The 23,302-nt window shown below is 42.7% G+C and overlaps 1 long non-coding RNA gene across 1 annotated transcript in view; it reads left to right on the forward strand.

Moving 5' to 3' along the window:
• Window positions 1-21,939, forward strand: part of LOC102387288 — a 56,783-nt gene extending 34,844 nt beyond the window's left edge. The window contains exons 2-3 of the long non-coding RNA XR_324735.2: window positions 21,042-21,188; window positions 21,848-21,939. This is a non-coding gene — a long non-coding RNA (uncharacterized LOC102387288). The remainder of the gene's footprint in view (window positions 1-21,041; window positions 21,189-21,847) is intronic.
• Window positions 21,940-23,302: the final 1,363 nt, after the last annotated feature.

Consider the following 23,302-nt stretch of genomic DNA (forward strand, 5'->3'; position numbering starts at 1 on the left):
TGGCACTTGTTGTTTTTCATCAGTTTATTATGATGGATATCTAGTCTGGGATGTTGTGAAGTTCAGGCTATGGATTCCACCCAATGGTTCTTACTATAGCTCAATAACTTGTGATTGAGCATATCCTTTAGAAAGACATCTGACCTTAAATAAAGACTTGAAGGGAGGGAGAATTTTTCCACATTCCTTTATGATCAGGATCACTGATCCATTCCCCTAACTGTTACAAATTTCCAGCTTGAATTTACAGATTTCAGCTTCTAGCCACTGGATCGTATTATACCCATTTCTACTGGATTTGAAAGTCCTTTAGACCCTAAGATCTTGTATTTGTGATAATAGACCATGATCAAAGCTGACTCAACCTTCAATAAGACTGCTTCTCTCTGTAAGGCAAGTTTTCCAGATCTTAAGTCATTGCTGTACCTTTTGTATGAACCCTCTTTAAATTTTTAAAGTGCAGGCACACAGATTAGATACTGAATTCCAGCAGTGGTTTCTACAATGTTGTATGATGAGTTAATGCCATTTCCTTTTTTACTGCTTGATGTTCCACAGTTAATTTACCAAAGGATCACACTAGCACATTTTACTTTAGCATCACACTGGGAGCTCGAGTTCAGTTACTGATCTTTGATGCCATCCTAAGTCCTTTTCAGAGTCACTTCATATAAAGTAGAATTTCCATATTGTAAGCATGTCCTACATTTTTCATTCCTAGATATGTGGCTTTGCATTTGGGTATATTAAAACACCTGCTCTTTGATCATACCTAGTTTATCAAGCAACTCAGATTGCTTTCTATGGTATGTCTATTTGTTGTTTTCTTCCCTATCAATTTTTTTTACCTTCTGTAAACTTTATCTGCATAATTTTGTATCATCTTGTAGGTCCACGATAAAAATATTGATGAGCACTGGCTGAAAAGTAACTCTTGTGGAACAGCATCAAACATGCCCAATAGCTGAAATTCCCCTTTTAACAAATTTTCTTAGAAATATTATCAATTAGGAGATTTTACTCTTTTTAATATGTGCTCTATTGATTTTGGATAGCTGTGGCTCTTTTAGTCAGAATGCTGAGGCATTAAGTTAAATGCTTTACATAAATCTAAGAATATTACAGTAATACAGTTATCATTTTGCAATAAGACTTGTTTTAATCTGAGAAGATTATGAAATTCATTTGAAATGATTTATTTTCCTTAAAACCATGTTGATTGGGATTCATTGCTCTAAAGCAGTCTTCTGCTCTGATGCTACATAAAAATGTGCTGGTGCACCGTATAAGAGTCGTCATCTGGGTTCCCTCTCCATTGGTTCCCCAATGCCCAAGAATACCATTTCCTGAAAATCTTTACTACAGACTTGCCAAGCGTGTAGACTTTCTTAATACTCTTGGCCAATTTCCAACAAAAATCAAGGAGGACACTTCGTTGTTTGTCCACACACATTATCTGTTGATGTGAGGAAGGATTCATATCATCTTGAAGTTTTAGGTACACAAAATCATAAACTCCTTTCCATTCTGTGGTCTCCACTGGCTACCCCTTAAACACCCAGCTGCCTTATAAAACACATGCCTTCTTGCTTATGAGGTATGCTGTTAAACAGATCTCTGCCAGACCAATACCTGCTGTTTATGGTGACTCAGAGGCCCTGATGTGAAAAATCAATTATTATATTTTTACTAGTGAGAATCGTCACTCATGGAGCTGCAAAAAACTTGCTGTATTACTGTGACAGTTTTTTTAAACTTAGGACTTGTAGTACTTTGGATCTAGCTTAGACCAGTTCCTTAGCTGCTTCGCCAGCATATATTAACAGGAAATAGTCCCAAATGTTCAGATCCGTGCATGAAATACTCCACACCCTCGAGATAGAGCAAAGATGGTTTCAAATTACTATTACGTTCCTTGTAGGGCTGTTCGAAGCTGCAGTCCCTGATTAGATTTGGCGGAAATTCGGCCCGATTTGGTGGCCGAATCTCCAAATCTGAATCAATTCAGGAGACCCTTTAATCTCTCTGAATTGAATTGAAACCCTCTGAACTGATTCAGAAAGATTTGGTGATTCAGACATAAGCACAGCTTTAAATGTTTTTTCTACATACCCCAAGGAAGTAGGTGGCTCGTGAATGCTGAGATGGTGGGGCGCATGGAGTGTCTCACAGGAGTGTGCGAGGCTCCCCAGTGTGCTTGGGAGCAGACCCAGAAGTGGACCAGAAGCAGTTCTGCATGCAGGGGGGCTCCCCCGCACCCCTCTGGCTTGGCAACTGTTGCCTCCTGAGTCTAGGGGGGCACCTGGGGTCCCCCCCACAGCCGATCACTGAGCTGGGGAGGCGTGGGGCAGCCCGCCATGGTGTCCTCCCACTGGACCTCGAAGTGGACTGGAAGTACTTCTGGTCCACTTCTGGGTTTGCCGCCAAGCACATTTTGGGGGGGGGGAGAGGGCCCTGTGCTCCTGTGGGACACTCCATCTGCCCCAGCATTGCAGCATTCATGAGGCGCACCCAGTACCTTGAGGTATGTAGAAAAAAATTTAAGTGTGTTTATGGCCAAATTGCTGATTCTCCAAATCAGCATCAAATCTTCGGTTTCGGCCAAATGGAATTAGGGACAGTGATCTGAATCAATGAATTGAATAACTGTCCCCGATTTGGGCCAAATCCGAATTGAATACGGCCTGTTTTGCACACCCCTAGTTCCTTGATCCTGTGACTCCTATGCTAGGCAGGACACCTGGCTCAAGTTAGAAATCTGCTGTAATTTATACTCATTGTCAATGACCCAATGCAACTCTTTTTGTGGTGGAACGCTGCAGGCCTAAAGATGCTTTTCCTGCCTCCTATTCTTCGGCCACTTCCCCTGTGCCAACAAGTTTTGGAGAGATGGGTGGTACAGAGTGCCGCAGTCATAGCTACATGACACCAGAGGAATCATCTCCTTCAGGGACATCCTCTTTGGGCTGACATGGTTTGTTTTGTACTGGTGATTGAAGCTGCTGTGTTTTCATAGGGCTGTAATAGAGTAGAGTTGTTAGAAACCAATAATGAGCATCTATACCAACATTAATATTTTAATCCAGCATTAGTGAGCACATTTCCTTATTTACACCCACACTACATTACTTACGACTTATTGTAATGGAATGTTCATTTGACTTCTAGAGAATAATCTCCTTGTGTATGACCTCGGTTTCAGCTTGGGGAGTACTTAGAGCTGTTTAATCTGATTTGTCAGATCAGTGGAAAGAAGTTTACATAATGCAGTATAAAGAACTTGCCATGGTATTACTTAAATCAGATAGGGTAGTTTAAATTAATTCTTACTAGTTTTTGTTTAGTGTTTTCAGCTATGTGAAACTCTGATCTACTTTTAGCATATTTAAAAGACAGGTGGCCCCACCCACCGGGGCTTGTCATATCACTATTTTTATATAGTCATTTTTGAAGACACAAAAAGACTAAAAATAGCTGTGTATTGATGTGTTACTCATTTGACATCTATCAGCATGTCTGTCTCCTAAATCTGTTTTACTAATATACACCCACATACACATCCCTAAGGATGACTTAATGCTGAGGGCTGAATGCCTTCCCTCCCTATTTCCTTCCAGGATTAGAGACTAAAAATCTCATTTCCAGGTCATATATCAGTAAATTGGGTATAAAAGACTTACCTTGGTCTTTTCCTTTGTGGAAGTCGTTATTTTTCTATAAGGCATGACAGATCTTTGTTGACATCAACAGCAATCATCTTCTGTCTTTTTAAATATATTTAATTTTTTCCAGCAATATAGAAACCAGGAATCTTTCCAGAAAGTTAAAGGAAATAACAGATTTTCCTTTGAAACTCATCTTATCTCTCTCTTAGTGCTAGTTTCAAAGAAGAACTTAGAGCTAAGGGAATAATTTGTAACAAATGATTTTAATGAATCTCATTCCTTGTTATTGTTGAAATACCCATGACCAAATTATAAGTGTTCTCAATTTTGCCATTCAAAATGTTTTGAAAATTTCATGTATCCCATGGCACGCTAGTCAAGCTCTGTTGCTTAGGTGATTTTAGTTGCATCTGATTGGGAAACAAAACCATGATTTGCATAGTCAGGCTTCTGGGTTGAATGCCTAAAAAAGGCAAATCTGTAAACTAATTTCCATGAGCACTCTTGTTTGTAAACCTTGTTTGTATGATGCACACTAAAACCGGTCCTTTTCTTTAAAGGGCATGAGGCATATTAATTGAAGAAGAGAAACGCATACAATCATGGGTGACTGGTACTTCCTGAGTCTGGGGGGGCACAATTTGTGGGCGGGCCCAGGAGCAGGCCAAAAGCCCCATATCCACTCCTATATATCTGTGCCATGGCTTAGTGCCCTCCCCCCCCCCCCACACCCGACGCATGTTTCGGTGCAAACATGCCGCTGGTTCTTGCAGCAAAAAACTTGCCCTGTCGTGAGTGGTGCCAAGTCCGGGGCTAATTTCAGGGTGGGGCACATGCCCCCCCCCCATGTCTCCCCTACCAGTTGCCTGTCAATACAAGATTTCTCAAGAAATATCTCTAGATTAAAAAGACTTCCAGAAAAAACCTCTAGAAAAATCTCTAAATACATAGCCAAATATAGAGCAATATATTAAATAATTAGATAACATTATAATTGTGATAGTGCTTGAAGTTTAGTTGGATTGGGTGTCCATTGTGCTAGGTGCTTTACAAACATCTGTAGAAAGCAGCTCATGCCCCAGGGAGACTGAAGTAAAAAAAAGACGAGCTAATGAGAAGTGGGTGAGACAAAGCAGGTTGAGATGAAGGGCAGAGAAAACAGGGTTACCAATATATGTGAGTCATTATTTCTTGAGGAGGAGTTATATTCTACTGCATAAAACTTGTAGACAGGTTTACTTATTTTAAGAATAATATGGATCATTATTTGTTGTGTGGGCTGCATGCAAAACTAAAAAGGCATGCAACAGTTTTAGAAATCCATTAGCTAGTTATACAGCTGAGATTGTCCACATCTCCCTGTTCTGTATATAAACCAGGAACAGGTCTGAGATGGACTTGGAACCTATTAAAAGCACCATCTCACTTTGCGTCAGTGCAGCTTCAGATTCTGAAATATTTTATACCAGAAATCAATGAAAGCATCATATTTCTTTTACTCTCCTCTGACAAACCACATAAAAGCCAAGAGAAGATTACTACCATAATCAGTGGCGATGAGTAGGGTGTGCACAGGAGTGCAGGTGCATCCTCCGACAGGCTGTGCTCCTTGCTTAGGTAATGGGCAGGAGGAGCAGGTGGGAGCACCAGTGCCCCTGTGCGAGTGCTGGCTGAGGAGTGGGAGCGCGGGATGTAGCGCCGTGGAAGCTTCTGGGAGCGCTGCAGTTGCTTTCTGGTTGGTGAGTATTGCCATGGGGGGGACTTCCCACCCCCCTGGTTGGTGAGATTGGCCATGGGGGACCCCCTTCCCCCATTGCTGACTGGTCACTGGGGGGGCATGTGCCCCCCTGACTAAGGTGACACCAGTTGCCCATGACCACAATACTACTTGCTAATAACCTGTACTCTAGGAAAAAGTCCCACAGTATTTTTAATAAATTTAAAATGGCCACGCCTTCAGTTTGATATGAGATCTGAAAGACAGCACCTCCCTTAACATAGCTCTCATTTGCTCAGTTATAAATGATTGGTTCATTATTGATGGAAGTAAGAGAAACACTTACTGAAACACCAGAGCCATTCCTTGCAGTGCATTTTTCTCTAAAGTCTTCTACACAAGTTCTGACTCTCCCATATTGACCCTGTTTAGCTTGCAAGGTCTGATATGACCATTCTGAGCAATTTTTTTCTGATTACTCTTTCATTTATGCTGGCTCATGTGTGATGATTGTCACTCAATGCTAGTAGAATCAACACCTCACCTACTCTTGCCTCCTTTGTCATCTCCCTGCACCTTCAACCATCTTACTCCTCTGTGTGGGTAAGCAATGATCACCTTCAGGTAACAGCAATGCAAACTAATGAATCCAGGATATGAATTGATTAAAAAAACCCCACATGCCAGGGCTATGTCTAGAGATATACTACATTTTACAAACTGTTCATTTGTGGCTTGTTGTTCAAGGGTCCTAACTAAACTATACTCAGCATGTTTCCTTCTCTTTTACAGCAAACCTTTCTTCTTTTTTTTTCCAAAGGAAGTATTTCAGTTAAGTCTTTAATTTGATCCCTAATGTCCAGTGTGGGTTTTGCTTCCAGCTAAGTGTAATTTGGTGTTTTGCCAGAAGAATAGACATCTGTAAAAGGCAGGCTCTGATTTTTTTTTTTTTTTTTTAACAGATGTTTTGGGACTGTGTTTATCGGTTCTGGGAAACCTTGCTTTATTTTGTGATCTCCCCCCCTCCTCCCCTTCCCCAAGTTAAGAGAATGGTTTTCTGAGGTATGCCACAATAGAACATGACAAGCCAATTACTTTTTCTGTTCTATAGGAATCAGCAAATCAGTACATTTTCATGCCAACTCAGTGCACTTTGTTAAATTCCCTTTGTGTTGCTGGAGCTTTCTTTCCCATCAACTTAAGAACTTCTTTATGTTCTGATTTCCTAATTGGTCATCTTTTCTATACAGAAATCTGATTGTATGAGTTTAGATGACTTTCAGTTGGGTTATAAACTCTGACCATGTTTTAATTATTAGATGTTCACATATCCCCAGTTGTTATTAATTGGTATAAATGTTGGCTTTCTTAACAGAGACGCAACAGATTGAATGGGCCTGGAGAAAGCGCCTACCTTTTGCCTCTTAGGATGACAGTCAGGGTTACAGCATATTGTCCCTGAAGCAATTGTTTGGAAACCATTTAAGTTTTCAGTCAAGGATTATATTCAGAATATTGGTGGTCACTATTTTCTGTAGTATATATTTGTCTATCTTCCACTACCTAAGGATGTGCACATTACAGTGCTGCTTAGGGAGATGTCAAACTGAAACAGTTGAGCTGCAAGAGCCTCCACTGACTTACGGCTTAAAGTCTGTCCAAGTCCTTTATTGGATCTACCTCAAAGAGTTGCTTTTAGGTGCATGTGCATCTTTCCAATCATATTATTTGAAATTTGCAAAATCAGTTTGCTTTTCATAGTTATTGTCTTTTCCTATAACCTCCTGTTTATAGGAGCCAGGATATTCAAAAAATGTCTTAAGCGGTTCCAGAGCATTTCCATTTTCCATGGTGTGACATTGCAAAGTGATGACTAATTAGCATGTACAATAGGTACACTACAGCAGCAATTATCTCCATTAGGAAATGCTTTTTAGAACTAGACTACGTTGAATCATTATTGTCCGTGTGCATCTGAGTACACACGTAACTGCACTGTACGTGATTTACTGCCACATCTGATGAAAATGTTATAATAGAATACAAATTGTGCAGGCAGACTTTCAAGCAGCTGTAAGTATCTTTAAATAAATTATCTGTAGGCTGAAATTTGGAGTGCTCCTGATTTTGGACTGATCAGGCAATGTTTCGATCTGGATCCTGGCTCAGTTTTCAGGCAGAGTCTGATATGGGCTTCGGTGCAAAGCTAGATCCAGGTTTGGATTCAGTTGTGCTGAAGCCTTATAACATCTTGGCTTAAACTGATAGATATTTGGCAAACTTAACTAATTTTTGAGAGTTCAGCTCTTGAATGATTCCCACCATTTTGCTCAAAAATCACAGGAAGAGAGTGTGTCCTTAGGAGAATTCAATAATGTATATATAAAAACAAGTCCTGGAGGAATGATTCTACTTGAGTGCCTGAGACCTCTGAAATGGAAGGGGACTTGGATTGGAGGTTCTAATATTGGCCCATTCCCAATAAGAAACTACTTAGAAAATACACTTTTCTGGATTTTCTTCTGTGTGTCACTGGGCAACTACATGTGCTATTAGCATGCAGTAATAAGCTCTGGTGCGTATTGTGCCAGAGTTTATTGCTCCTAGGCACACCGTTTGAATGTGCACCTGGGACCACAGCATGTTGAGCCAGGTTGGGGCAGCCCCAGTTGGCAGACAGTCCAAGGGGTCAGCTCAGCATCCTGCAGAGGGGCTGGCTGGGTCACGAGGGTGCTCCAGTGTGGGGCTAGTCAGCAGGCAGCCCCCATGCTGATGCACCTTGTGCCCCAGACAGACACACCAGCATCTACATGTGTGCTGCTGCAGAGTAAAAAACTCCATAGCAGGATAGTACTTGTATTTAGAAGTTCTACCCTGCTGTGGAGTTAATTAGTTTCCTAGGGCCGCATGTGTAGCTGTGAGAAGTTTATTGCAGAGCTAATTAGTCTACTCCGCAGTAAACGACTTGCATAGATGCACCCACTGTAACTAAAACTGTTCTTCTAGTGACTCCTTAGCCTTACATGGCTACAGAGAATGAAAAAACAATATGTTCTGAATACTTTGATTCTGATTCTGATCTTATATCACAATGTTCTTTTCTTTAGTATTCTTTTTGAAATGATTGATCCCATGCAAAATCTCAAAATAACTCAAACTGAAATTTACTTTTAAAGAGACCCTATACTTTTCTCTACTGCTTAGGGTTTAATTGCTAATTATGCAATTGTTCAATTAGCAGCTGCAGGCTGTAGATAATACATTGATTTCTCTTAACTAGGATAATTGATTGTTTTGAAACATCTGTTTGACAGAATGTGAATTACTCAGACGAGGGGTGTTCTATTGAATTGTACTCCAAATTATGAAGGAAAACAGACTATCACATCATTACTTCTATAAAAACAAAATATCCTTAAAGCCTAGTGAACTGGTAACCTTCCATAAAATGGAAGTTTCACATGATGGTAATCAGTTTCACCCTATGGTAATCAGTATGCCAGGAACAGGTTCTACTATATACCCAAATTGCAATTGTGTGGATTTCATGGAAATTACAAAATTGGACAATCTCTGTGAAATCTGCAACCCCCCCGCCCCCCACCAAAAAACCCCCCCCAAAAAACAAAAAAACCCAAACAAACCTTATTAAAGTGTTGGCTTTCCAGTGGGAGCCAGCAGTCCTCCCAGCTGCGCAGCCTGGCACAAACAGGGTTGACATCATGAAAGCGAGTAGGCAAGATGACTGCTGCCTCCACCCTTTGCTACTGATTGGCTGAGAGCAGAGCAGGGGTGCTGAGTATGTGGGGGCCCAAGAGCCCTTGCCCCCCTCAGGAAGAGGGCTGTTATCTGAAATGCATAAAACTTTCCAGATATCCATCATCTTAACCTAGGGGCAGGCAATTATTTTGGGTGGAGGTCCACTTACTGAGTTTTGGCAAGCCATCAAGGGCCACATGCCAGGGAGCCCAGGGCAGATAAATATTCATTTTCTAAATGTTTTAGGGGCCCTGCGGGCCGGATAGAATAGCTTGGGGGGCCGCATCTGGCCTGCGGGCTGCATTTTGCCCACCCCTTTCTTAGCCCCTCTACCTCCTTCCCAGCAAAAATAAAAGTCAGCGCATATGGCTGAGGGCTGCCTATTGTGCAGCCCTACCACTCTCCACCAAACAGCAGCAAGAGGTGGGGCCACGTGATGGACAGCCCTCTGCCAATCAGTGGTGAGGGGCAGGGCCATACGATGGACAGCCCTCTCCAATCAGCAGTAGGGTGGGACCACCAGAGCCCCTCAGCCAATCAGAGGCATGGAGAGGGCCCACCATGATAAGCCATCAAAAATGACATCTAGCCCCGTGGTCTCCTTGCAAAATTAGCTGGCTGCCTCCTTGAGTTGGGTAGACCGCTATTTATATTCAGCTATACACAGAAAATACATCCAGATAATATTAAGGGTAGGGAAATTGATAAAACGTGGATATTTTATCTTATATAGATAATGTAGCCACTATGATCATCCAGTTTCAAGAGACACTGCAGTCCCCAGTGAAAAGATGAATTAAAAGAGCTTGTGCTATGTGTCCAGGAAAACAAGGGGGGAGGTCAAAGTTTCAGATACTAGATTGGAGATACGTTTTTTTCCACTTCTGTCTAATCTCTTTCTCCCTCTCACTGCAATACTGAAAAGAAGTTTCATTCTGCTATCTGTGTTTTGAAAATGCTGTAACTATTTAGTCAGCAAAACATAATGAGCCAGAACTGGATAAATAATATATTTAACAATTTTAAAAAGAAAGATTTTCAGTTTCATTAGCCATAATATTCTTTGCGTAAAGTTTGTCAGTTCGTACAGGGAACAATAATGAACCTGAAAGAATACAGCATATACAAAGAACAGTCGTAATGAATTGCACTACTGAAATATTAACACATGCTGTCTAGGGTCATTAACTTTGTATTATTGCTAGTACAGTGAACTTCAGTGAAAGTTACATTATGTAAGAACTGTGGTCTGACCCAGGTTATAGAACAGGTTCTTAAATCAAGGTATGAACTTTCAGTAGAGTGCAAGTGTTGCCATTGATCTCACTGGGTATATAATGTGACACTGATGCTGGGGGCAGCAAAAATAATGCTCCCATTTCATCCCTTGTAAGACTGATAAATCCAGGAATCTGTCATTTTCTTTTTATATTTTATATGATTCTAAGGTTCTTCTGAACTAGGGATTTCTGATTTGAGTGACTTTTACCACCTTATAGTCAGGCTAAAGTAGTTTACATTCTTGGATCTCAAACTGTCTGTTTGAATTTATATTTCATATTATATCAGTAGTCCAAAGAAACATGTTTTGCAGAGAAAATAAACTGTTAACTTGATATTCTTGAAAATAAAGTTTTTCAGACAAAAATTACTGACTAGTACACCCATAATGTTGCCCCGTGGGGTCAGGCCAACTCTCACGATCCCAATATTGCACTGTTAGGCAGGAGGGTGTGACACAATTGCACATATACAAATGCACAAATCAATTAGGTGCATACACACACACACACACACTGGCAGCAGAAGAAAGAGACTCAGTGGAAGGGTTGGGTGTCCAGGTAGGGAAGAGAAACAGAGTCCAAGTCCTTGGTTGAAGAGGGGGTGGGGGTCATAGCTATCTATCCAGGCTGGAAAGGGGTCTTTATCCAGTAGGTGTTGTCCAGAGAGGGATTGCTGGCAGGGCCTCTGGGTGGATAAGTGGTGTGGCATGGTGCTGGTCCAGATGGAGAGGGCTTCCCAAAGAGTCAATCTTCACTACCCCTTTTTATGGGGCAGACTACCTCTGATCTCCTATGGGAGGGCCTGTCCAGGCAAGGTCAGTCCTGTTCCAGAGGGCTCCAGATGTTCTTACTGAGCATGTGCAGCCTTGGCACCATGGTGGGTTGCCTCATCTTTTGTTTCTTGAATGCTGAGGGTGGTTCCAAGGGCTGGGTCATTGGTCCAGGTATTGGTGTTGATAGTTTGGTCATTCAGAAGGAGCTATTTTTAGACCTACTGCCATTGTCTCTCAAGCACTCTCATTCATCCCCATTCATTCAGGAACCAAGTTACATAGGAGAGGTAGTATGAGTCATAGGTTACACAACTGGGCATGGGGATAAGATGGAGGCTTAACATTACAAGATGGAAACTTGACATGACTTATGCTAATTTATATATATAGGCCTAAAATAGTAATCAAATGATCTAAAAGCAGTAAAAAAATCAATACAAATGTAATAATTATCAGTAGATATAAAGTACTACTTATAAAACAGTAGATATCTATATCAAAATAGCAGGGCACTTATTTGTAGAGGGGAGAGAAATAAAACTTACTACCTAAAATAAAATGTTAAAGCTTATCCTACATCTTAGCTTACTTATACTTATCTATAGGGAATAGAAAGGGAGAGAAAAAGTCAGAAATGGTTAGGGAAGGGGAGGGAATGCATTTTAAAATAAATAAAAAAAGAAAAACTGGGGGTTTTGCTACAATAACAGTAGCTATTCCTAATGGAAACAAAACTAATTGGTGCCTAACTATGAAATCATGGTGATCTTAGAGACCTGTTTGGCTGTTATGGACCTAGCACCCACTTACCTGCATCCAGTTTCAGCTATACTGTCACCCTAGGTCCTTTGACCAGTTCAAGTCTCATACCATCATCCTTTGCAAAGAATGAATCCTCTTCCTGATCTACTCACCTGTGAAAGTTTTGCTTACACTTTGCTTCCTGCTCCCTTGGCTCCTTAGCGAGGTTATTGAAAGCTGAGGAGCTTTCACAGACAGGTGAAGGATTGAGTCTCCAGCTCAAAGGAAATAGATGCATGTTTGTGTGCAATGAGTACATAGGCACGGGAAGCCTTATAAGTGAGCGGAAAGAGGCTGTATAGGATTTATTTTGCACAGAGCTTCAGAAAACCTGTGGCTGGCCCTGACTTCTTAAATGACTCAAAATGGAAAAACAAATGAAATACTAAGCAGGCTATTGAGAATGCAGTCTACTGCAGTAACTTGGGACCTTTACTTTTAGCATAAGCTAATGTCATCATAAACCTTCAGAGAGTCTATAGAACTGTCAAGACATTTGATTGAATAAAAATAAGCCTTTTAACCTTCTTTGCATTTGGGGGCATGTTGTCTGTAAAGGATATGACAAAGATTCTTGTGTCCTGACCCATTCACTGTTGGCACTTCTTTTGAGGAGAGATACAATCTTTGTGTCTTTGATAAGCACCTGGGCTGTCACAATCATGTTGCTCTGTTGTTCTTGAACAGAGTGGGCCTCCTCCAAGTCTTAGTCAAGTCAGAGGAAAGGAATTTTTGACATTTAGTTGTCAAGTTCATAGTTTTGTGTTTGTTTGAAAAGTACCAGTTAGTAGTAACAGCCAAACCCTTTTCAACTGTAGCAGAATCTTAAGAAATAGTAATAATAGTTTTCTTTTAAATATATTGCAAGAACATTTCTCCAAGTTTACATCTTATATAAAATGAAAATGCAGGGCAGGAGTTTGTTTTGCAGAAACTCCTCTCCCTGTGCGCCTTCCTCCCCCCGCTTTACGTGCTGAGAGTTTGAAGCTAGCCAATCCTATATGATTATCAGGCTTATCTGGGAAATGGGCAGGTGTTCTTTATAAAGGTATAAGAGAGTAATAGGAGAGGATTTAAGAAGCTGGTAAGTGGTTCTTGGAGAAACCTGCATGAGAGCTGAGAGAAGAGTGTTGGGAGTGGATAGGAAGAATACTGTAGATGAGAGTCATTATGGACTGGGAAGAACTAGGGAACCCTGTCAAGGAGCAGGCTTGTTTGAGATTCCTAGGGGCACAACTGGTTGAGTCAGGTCAGGCAGAACCCAAGAACAAGAGGATTGGTTCTTTGGGCTCCAGGAAACTTCACTGACATAGAAACAGTAGTTCAATTATGCCTGGCTTAAGCTGGAGAAGCAGGGCCTACTGGACTGGTGGGAGTACTCATTAGGGAAGACAAGAATAGGAAATACCTTGAGTTGGGGAGGCTAGGGGAAATTCTCCATGGGGCAAAATTCTGGGAGCTCTAGGCAAAAAGCATCAGAAGTATGAATGGCTCCCTAGCCAGGCTTGCAACCCAGGCAATTTCTCTAGCAGCAGCATCTGGAGAGTCTCAGAAGTTAACTTTGGCACTATTAAAAATAAAGTCCAGTCTAGGAGTTGTGTTTGGTGGCTGTGAATTGATGAACAAATAGAGGAAAAAATACTGAGTTTACACCTTGAGAGTGCAATTCTGTGGGATGGCCTTTCCTCAAAGAGAGACTGGGACTCCTGCGTAGAGAACATCTTCTAAGTTTAATGTATGGCATGGCAGACAACGGGAAAGGATTACTCCAAGATATGCTTCAGATGTTGGATGGAGGATTAGCAAGGTGTGCCATCATCCAAATGAGTGAGAAATGAAGGGGAAGAAAGTCAGAGAGTAAAAGGGAGGAGAAAGTATGTTACAGTATTACATAATGTGCCTGGGGCTCACATAGTTCCCCAGAGAACGCTAAATAGGAAAGTGATGGGGTTCTGGTCCTACAGAGGAACATGGTAAAGGATTAAACCTGAGGACTATGATGGGACTGAAAGAAATTCACTCCTCAAGAGACAAACTGTATCGAGGGAACAATTACAGTGTGATACAAGCCCAAAAGAAGCAAATGGGTGGCAGAAAAGCTTGTTGTCAGCGAAGGAGGTGATGAAAATGTACATGGAAATCTCCCCACAAAATTAGCATGTGGCATAATGGAAGCTGGAAGCCGAAATGACTAGTTTAAAGAAAGAAAAAGCTGTACTTGGTGAGGTTATAATCAGCAAGATACTGCCCTGTGCTAGGCTATCCTGTCCTGTACAGCTATCAAATTTGCATGAAAAATTTCCCTGAAAAAGTCAGTGTATTGTGGAAGAACACTGAAAGAGGGAGACAGGAACTGAAGAGAAGGACCTCCTGGAGATAGTAGACCTGGGTGAGTAGTGGGACCATTTGATATTTTGTCAAGCTTTATGCTAAGAAACATAACAGTGCCTTGATTTGCAAGTCCACAAACTGATCTGCTGTCCTACAGTATGGTATTCTGGAACTGGAGGGACTGGTTTTTGAAATGGTTCCAAATGGTACATTTCTCTTTTTTTATTTAAGTGACAAAACATTTGAAGTGTGGCCAAATCTAAAAGCCTGTTGTTTTTCTCCATATTATATTCATCAGGGGTTTAAAATCATCTTGCCGAAATTTGATCCAGTGCAGTTGGGATTGTCACAACCCAAAGTTGTGGTTTTTTGTTTGTGTGCGCTTCGGCACCGCCAAATTATGTTCCCGCTAAATTGCAGCTCCTTTGCACGGTGGAGTTTTCTGCTGCAACAGGAGAACCCGCGTGCAGAAGAGTATTTCCTGCCAATTTGTAGCCTTCTTTGCATGGTGCATTTCTTTTGCATCTTGGAGATGCACGGTGCAAAGGAGTTCCCGCCATTTGTATTGAGATTCGTGCCATATTATTGGTCGATCCTAATATAGGCAAACATGGCGGCTAGCGATTGGCTTGCTAGCCGTATAAACAGCTTGAGTGGTTTCCGCCCAAGTTGGAGGATTCCACGAACACCGGGAGGAGGAGACTTCACGCTGTGTGAAGATCTCTAAGCGCTGCAGAGCCTATCGGACCCAGTGCATTTCAAGCAGGCAGCAGGGGTCTGATCAGCCTCTAGCCTCTCCCCGTCGCCGTTCGCAATCCTCGACGTATCCCTCTCCCTGCGCGCAAAAGGATCCAGACGACCGAACTACCTCAGAGCACAAGTTCCACGGAGCCTAGCAAACTTCGTGAGAGAGCTTGTCGTAGTCCTCCAACGAGGATTTAAGCGGAGCTGAACCTGGAAAACTGTCCAGCCTACACCACGACCATCTTTGGTGTAAGTAAACAATCTTTTAATCAACAATTACGAGTCCGTGCCTAATTCTAGCGTGTCGCCTGTTATCTCCGACCCCGCGTGCCCGGGCTGCTGGCCACAGCCCGCGCAGAGCACAAAAAAGGGCCTGGCTCGCGCCCGGCCCGCACAGGGATCATTTCCACATTTGACATCCTCATTCAGAATAATTAGCTTTTGATTTTACATACATTTTCCTATATTACACAGCAAGCAAGAAACAATCCAAGAAACCAATTGATTACACAGAAGGCTAATTAACAATGGGAAAAAACAGAGAGTTGGGACAGATACTTAAAAATGTCTCTCTCAGACAGTGGTGCTAATGCTCCACCAAACAGTGGCATTGCTAAAGTACAGGTTAAATGTTAACATCTATTTTGCTAAGTGAATGACTTTTTTGGTTAAGTACAGACAGTCAAAAAGACCAAGGCTGAATTGATACAATCTTTGCAAGTTAGTCTAAGCTATGTAGATTGAACCATTAAGCAAGTGAACAGACATTCACTTTTGATTCTAGAAATGCAGCCACATACCTTTAGTGGCCCAGGCCAGAAACTGGGGGGCGCTAGAGCATGCCATGCTGCTCAGTTGGAGCAGACAGCTTGGGCCAAGGCTAGCCTCCCAACCCTGTGAGGGAGACTTCGTGGGAGAGGTGCAAAGCATCCTGGGATGCTGGGGGACTGTGAGTTAACTTGAATCTGGAGGAGATCCAGGACAGAAATTCAAGAAACCAATTTAACCTAAATCAGTTAAGTCTGATACTTCATCCATCCAAACTGGTTTCAGCCAATTTGAAAGTGGTTTAAGTGTGCTGCACTTCTGTTGTGTTATAGATTTGAACCGGTTTCCGATCACTTATACTAGTTTATATGTAATTTCTGTCCCTAACCATAGTGTCTTATTTTCATTGTTTTATTTACTACTTGAATTGTCTCTTGATATTGAGGCACAATATAAGAGTAAACAAATGAAATTCTGTAGTTTGTCATATACCAAAATCAAGATAGATCTTCTGGCCTTGAATTTTTCAATTCTACAAATCCAAACTAGTCCAGAATACTATATTAAAGGTAAGGAATTTTTTTATGGAGTTCCTCCTGTCAAACCTTCTGTCATGGAGTCTTCCAAGGTGAATGCTTGCTTGGGTCTACCATGGCCTTGTCTAGTTCCTAAGCATACCCCTTGGGTTCTTGTACACGTGTTGATGTCATGATGTACACATGAGAAAAGTTTGCCTTTGTGTGGCTTAAAGGCTGTACACATTGCACGTACGTGAGTTTTGGAGGTTTTAAATGAGTTTGCATTGTTGAAAACTAAACTACACCAGGGGCTGCCTGGGTGAGCTGCTAGCTTTCCCAAGCCTGGCTGGGCATCCAGAGTTCTGTGCACCATCCCTGTTGCCTTCTCTGGTTGCTAGCATATCCAGCTACCCTCCTGCCACCTCCCCTTCCTGCCCCAGGGGCAAGCCAGCCCATTTCTGGGTGGCCTCTGGTATCCTGCCAGCTGTAGGAGTCTGCTGAAGACAGAAGTGGTGAGGGGCCCAATCCTTTTTTTCTGTGGAGTCTGCCTGCCTCTCCTGTGGCTGGGGGCTGAGTGGACAGATTAAAGGCACAGATTAATGACCCCCTGGCTGTGGGAGAGGTGGGTAGGCTCTGCCCAGCCCCCCCCCCCCCCCAAAAAAAAAAAAAAAAAAAAAGGATCAGGCTCCTCACCACTTCTGCCTTCAGCAGGTGCCTGTGGCCAGCAGGACAATAACATATATACAGTAACAGAAAAAAATAAAACCCACCATTTTGAATAAAGCTCATCGTTTCAATTTAGGGGGCATAGAATGCAATCCTAAGGACCAAAACCCCATCATGTGTACAAGTGTCCTATAGAGTAGAGGTCGGGGAGAGCTCAGGTACCTTCCAGCTCTGAGGATCATGGTCTTTTGGTCTCTCACCCTGCCTGGTTCTTCATGGCTCTGAATCAAGGGGCTAGTATCTAGTTCTACTTCTGGGAGAGGGACTTCATCTCCTGTTGGGGAGATCCAGTACATCTAAAGTTCAAAGCAGCGTAGCAAACAGTCTCTTCAGTAATGACATTTACTGAGACAAAGGCCACCCAGTCAGAGGTTTTCTGCCCACTCCAAAGGGGTTAAGTAGTCCCTCTGTCCCCAGTCCACCCCACATAGCCTTGAACATCTACAGATACTTAGTTCCTCCCTTTCCAATCTCTCCAGGTCCCGAAAGCTGCACTCAGTGGCAACGCATAGAGTGTACACAGGGGTGCACCCCCTGACCGGCTGTGCTCCCCGCTTAGGTGATGCATAGGGGGGCAGTTGGGAGTGCCAGTGCCCTCCCTGTGAGCACCAGCCAGGGAGTGGGAGTGCCGGATATAGGCCACAGTCATTTTCGGGAGCAGCATGGCTGCTCACCAGTCAGTAAGCTTTGCCGCAGGGGGACTCTTCCCTCTCCTCCTGGTCAGTGAGATTGGCCATGGGGGGAAACCCCCCGGTCACTGACTGGTTGCTTGGGGGGGCATGTGCCCCCCCTCCCCCCCGACTAAGGTGGCACCAGTCGCCCATGGCTACACTTGTCAGCTGCTAGCCAGAAGAGTCTGGAAACTGTGACAAGCTGCTTCTCCCAACCAGCTCTCCTATTGTCACATTTATCTCACATTTGCCATGTATCATGCATCTCACCTTTACTGATATGTCAACAAAGCTGCTCAAGATTGTGTTGAAGCTAAAAGTCCATCTTGGCTACCCTGGCAAGTAATCCTTCATTCTCTGTTCATGGACTAACGAGGTAAACAGAGTCACACTCACACTCTAAGTACTCCATTATTATAACAACATGAGCATAATTAATACAGAGATACCACAATAAAACCCATAGTTTCCCTCACCTTCACATAGAACTCAGAACTCAAAGTAAATGGTTGTTGAAATTCTTAGCTGGTTGTAGCTTCACTCCCATATCTCTCATATTTGTGCCTTTTTTCCCCATTCGGTTTCTATGAAAGGGAAGAATTGAAAAAACCAAACCAAACCAAATCCGAAACAAAACCCAGTAATTCCATGATGGGTCCTGATCTTGTAGGTTCTCAGTCCTCTTTGTTTACCCTAATATTAGCACAAAGAACAGAGTTTGGTTGTTATGAATATCCATAATAGCTGGTTGGCCAAGATTCTTCTAGTCCTTGTTGGATGGACACCAGTCTGTTCTAAGTATATTTAGCTGTTGACATCTGTGCCCTTCCAAGCCAGATGAATCTGGGAAAAGTTTGGCCACTGTTTCTGGCTCTGGTTCTGTAAGGGTGTAAACAGTCTTTTTATGGTGGCACAAAGGCCAGACAAACAAATGTCCATGTCCCTTCATGCCCCAAATTTATGCTGTGACAGATGGTATGAACTTATGCTGCTGTTTTGTGGTTGGCGTCTGCTTGCTTTAAGGTGAGAGAACCCTGGGCAGCCCAGAGCTGCCTGCTTTCTGTAGTTGTCCTGAGCAGACACTCCCAGGGCTTCAGAAGCACCTGTCTGGTTTCCCCCATTTGGGGTTCCTTGGGCACACGTCCATACTCCAGTGTGTCCCTGGGGTGGGACTGCCAACCAGCTGATTAGTGGTCTGAGCCCTGGGTCTGTATTGGAACTGGCTTTTCCCATGTACAGCGAGGCTCCCTGGATATTCCCTGGGCCACATCTGTCTAAGCAGGGAACATGTTACCCATTGTTCTGCAGCATCAATGGGTGGGAAATTGGGCAATGTGAGTTTCATCCAGTGAAATGGCTCAGCTGTGCCAAGACGCATCCCAACACAGTTGATTTTTCTTTATTTGGTAACAACTGTTTATACCATAAGACACTCCCACAGTTAGACCTGGTCTGTTGAATGCAAGACTACAGTTGTGTGGCCTAGGTCTTGGACCTAATGCCAGAAGCAGATACCTCCATCTTCCTTCCCCCCTCTCCCCTGTTGCTTCTATAAGCTTTCTCCAGGGTTTGCTTGGGCTGTAATCACTGTGGGTTCTTGATTAAGCCCTTCACAGTCAACAGAACAGGAGAGTAAAAGGAAAACTTGACAAAGGAAATCCATAGGCACCATCATTTTGCTCTTTTGAAAAAGCACTGAAGTTACAGACCTGGCAAGCTAAAAGCCCTGGGGTTGTGACCCCCCTCCCTTTCTGGAAGTCTTATGTCTAGCCAGCAATGGTAGTGAGACAAGTCTCTTAACAACTGTCTTTCCAGGCAGTTTTCCTTGTATGTGGTGAATGGACTTTTTCTCTGCCCCTGGAAGCACTGCTTCATAAATACAGTCCCTGTTTGTCTGCCATGTGCCCAGGCTGAGAGAGTCAAGTCAGGCTGTTGTAGAGAAAGTCCATGTTCCATGGGATTGGGTTAGCAGCTGAGATGAGATTGGTGGCTCTAGATCACTTTGGCATACCTACATTAGGTATTATAATGTATGAATTATAACCAGCTGCCTAGACCAGGTTAGATATGTATTCAGCACCTAACACAACACAGGTCCAAAGGGAGTTTACAACACAAAATGAAGTCCACAAGACAGTCTGTAGTTGCATGGTATACCTGCATACTTAATTCCTGCAGGAAGAAGACTATTATTAGTTAGCTTAAACATTGCTGATCTTCAAGGTCATTGAATAAAAATATTAATCTTTGGCTTTTGCCTTTCTAATTCATTTTCATTCCAAATAGCAAATGCACGAGTCAAAAGCCCTGCAGGGTGTAAATAATAAATACATATTCTAGCCACACAAAGCGATTTACATTTTTTGAAATGGAGTCATTATTTTGCCTGTTATATGCATCATATCACTGCATTTTGCTGTGCTCCCTGGCAAACCCAGTAAAGGTCTTTATGTGTGCCCATAATTGCTGGTTTGTATAATTGTTGTATAATGACTCTAAAAATGTCATATGCTACAGATTAAACACAAACAAATAGGAGGAATTTCATCCAACTAATTCTGGGATTTCTGAGCAGTTTGTAGTATTTTATTTTGAGCTCAATACAGATGTTTTGGAATGTTGTGGTCTTGGAATAAAAGCTTTTTAGGACTTGTCAGATACCTAAATCCTATTAATATGTGACTGCAAGTTTATTAATATGGTAATTAATAACTTATGATACCTGATGATACCTGTTCATACTATTCAGATAACACTACACTAGCTATCTCAGAAATACCTTGGCTAGTCAAGATTTACAAGCTAACTTACTGTTCCCTGTTGTATGAAACAGACTTATTATTCTGTAAATTCAAGGCAAGTACTTTTTATTATTCTGTCATTTCCCTGAAAGGAATAGTTATTGATACTGAAAAGCACTGCCAAGGAACACAGAAATTTAGGTGGCAGTAAAAGTGTTGATAGGATATATTATTGACATCCATGCCCCTCTTCTCTCATCACAATCAGCAACAGCCTTGGCTACTAACATTTTGTCTTCTCTTATTGAAAAAAAAAAATCAGAAGAAGATGTAAGCAATGCATGCTTATATGACTCAGGGCACTAGAGCTAGAAGGGTATTTTTTTTCTTGAGATGCATTGTTCCTAAGGGGCGTGCTTTCAAAAGAGCTAAGCACCCAATATCCTGAGATCTCTTAGAAGTGGTCAGTTACTCATTGGCTAAAAAAGTTCTGAAAATACTGAATTAACCACTTATTTTAGGCTTTCCTCCCCTTTCTCTGCAGGATCTGTCATGGGCAGTGCTTAGAAGCAGTCTGCACAACAAAAGGACAAAATGAAGGGGTGATTGCAGTGCTGGGGGAAGAGGGAAGGCACACCTGTCCAAGGTTTTCTCTGACTAAAGATATGATGGCATATCCACTTCTGTTCAGGTTAGTAAGTACAGCATATATTCAGGCTTCCAAGCAGGATTACATAGCCCATGCTGAATTCCATGGCATTACATTTTCATGGCTATTATTATCTGAGCCAGCTAGATCATTCCTAGTGTGGATGTGCCTACCTAACCTGTAATCACACTTCCTTTTGCAGCAAACATGCGCTAAGAGATATGTAAAATCTACATGTACACTCTGGCACACGGCGGGTTACCATGGGTAGGGTAGGGGAGGCTGGGGCTAGCAACTGTGCTGGCCCCAACAGTCTTATCTGGGGTCCTAGGGACCTCCTGGGGCTGCAGCCACAGCAGGAAGCCTGGCCAGAAGCTGGAGTGTGGTTCTGGCCAGCCAGGCTCCAGTTTTGGATGGCATGTGCTGCTGCCATGTGCACTGTCCCACCCTTTTTCGGTGTGGCTTTTTTGACCCCGGGATGTCCTGGGGTCAACCTCCCCGTGTTGCATGTGTGGTGTGTGGTACCACAGACAGGTCTGCAGTGCCACATACCACATGTCCATGCTCTTCTGGATGAGGCCATGGGCTAGTTCACCCAAGATGAACCTTTGGTACACTGTCATCTGCAAGTTCCCATGTGTGAAACACCAACAAGCAGTCACCTCATCTCATTATGGTAACCCTGCCTCTTCTCTCTGTAGGTGGCATGGGGGAAGCAGAGAAGGATACATATAAATATCCAGCACCAGCATAAAACTTATTGGTATGGAGTTGATGTCACTGTTCTTCTTTTGATGCCTTCAAGTCTTATTGGATTTACTATTCTGCTCTTTGTTATGCTACTAAAGTATTTAATCAAATTGGCACAGTAGCATAAAATTTTAACTTCTTCATTAGAAGTGCTGTTAATATGATTTTACATTCTATTAAACAGCAGCTAATTCACCTTCATTCAGCATGAATAAACTTTTGTCTGCATCAAACCAATCCCAGGTGTCCCTGCTTGTCTAATAATGATGAAGGCTAAATTCTGCCTTCATTTATACCTGTGAATTCTCACTAACTTCAAAGAATATAACAAGTCAAAGCTGAATTCAAACTTTTGCTTCTATAGCACTTTTAATCCTTAAAGCATGTGAGTACCTGTGGTGCTTCTGCGCCAGTCCATCCATGCTCTTAGGAGTCCTTTATCCTGTCTGACTCAGTTTTCCTATTTATAAAACTAGAGATAACACTAGCTTCTGCACAGGAGGACAGTAATGTCTCTGCCTATAGCATGATTATATTTACATCTGAAAATTGCCAGTTGAACTACTGTCTGCTGCTGTGTTTGAAGCGTCAGGAGCAAAAGTTACTATAGATTTTGACAGATCGTGCTTGGATATGAGAGTTAGTCAAGTGCAGAACTAACAGGCCAGCTATATTGTACATAGAAGTACAAAGAAGACTCAGTTATGCTGTATTTACTGCATATAAAATACAAACATGCATGCTGTTTGTTCCAATAGGGGGAAAATAGGCTTAAAATCGACTATGTAGGGAACTAATAACTGGCTTTTTCAATAAGGAGCTGGCCTTAATCTGAGACAAACAAACTGTATATTTGTTTCCTGTCAGCCAAAACACTGATAAAAGCTCAACATTTAAAACGGATGAGTTTAAGTTGAATTAGACCATTCCTGTTTGCATGAACGCCATGTACCCCTGGTGGCTGGGGGGGCACGGCGAGCTGTCAGCAGTGGGAGCATGGCGGAGGCAAGTGGGGAGCTGCCACAGGCACAGGCAGCTGCAGCGCTGTTGGTGGCAGGGGGAGGGGGGTGGTGAGCGCCGACCAGTGGTCAGCGGCCACCTGCAGACACCACCGGCAGTGGTGGTGGCAGCCAGTGGCAATCGTGGACCACCTGCAGACACTGCCAGCAGTGTTGGCGGTGGCGGTGGTGGGGTGGGGGATAGCAAGCGGTGACTGCCTGCAGGGGGTGCACCACAGTGCTCAGGGGGTGCATGTGCACCTGCGTGCACCCTCTATGTGTCACCAATGCCTGTTTGTTTCCTGCATGCAGTAGAAAGAAATGAGAGAGAAATTCCATGTACTGTAGTTTGATTTTTTTTTAAGCAACCTAGTAGCAGCAAACTATATTTGTGTGGCTTTGTCCTTT

The sequence above is a fragment of the Alligator sinensis genome, unplaced genomic scaffold, assembly GCF_000455745.1.
Source record: "Alligator sinensis unplaced genomic scaffold, ASM45574v1 scaffold990_1, whole genome shotgun sequence".
Lineage (NCBI taxonomy): Eukaryota > Metazoa > Chordata > Crocodylia > Alligatoridae > Alligator > Alligator sinensis.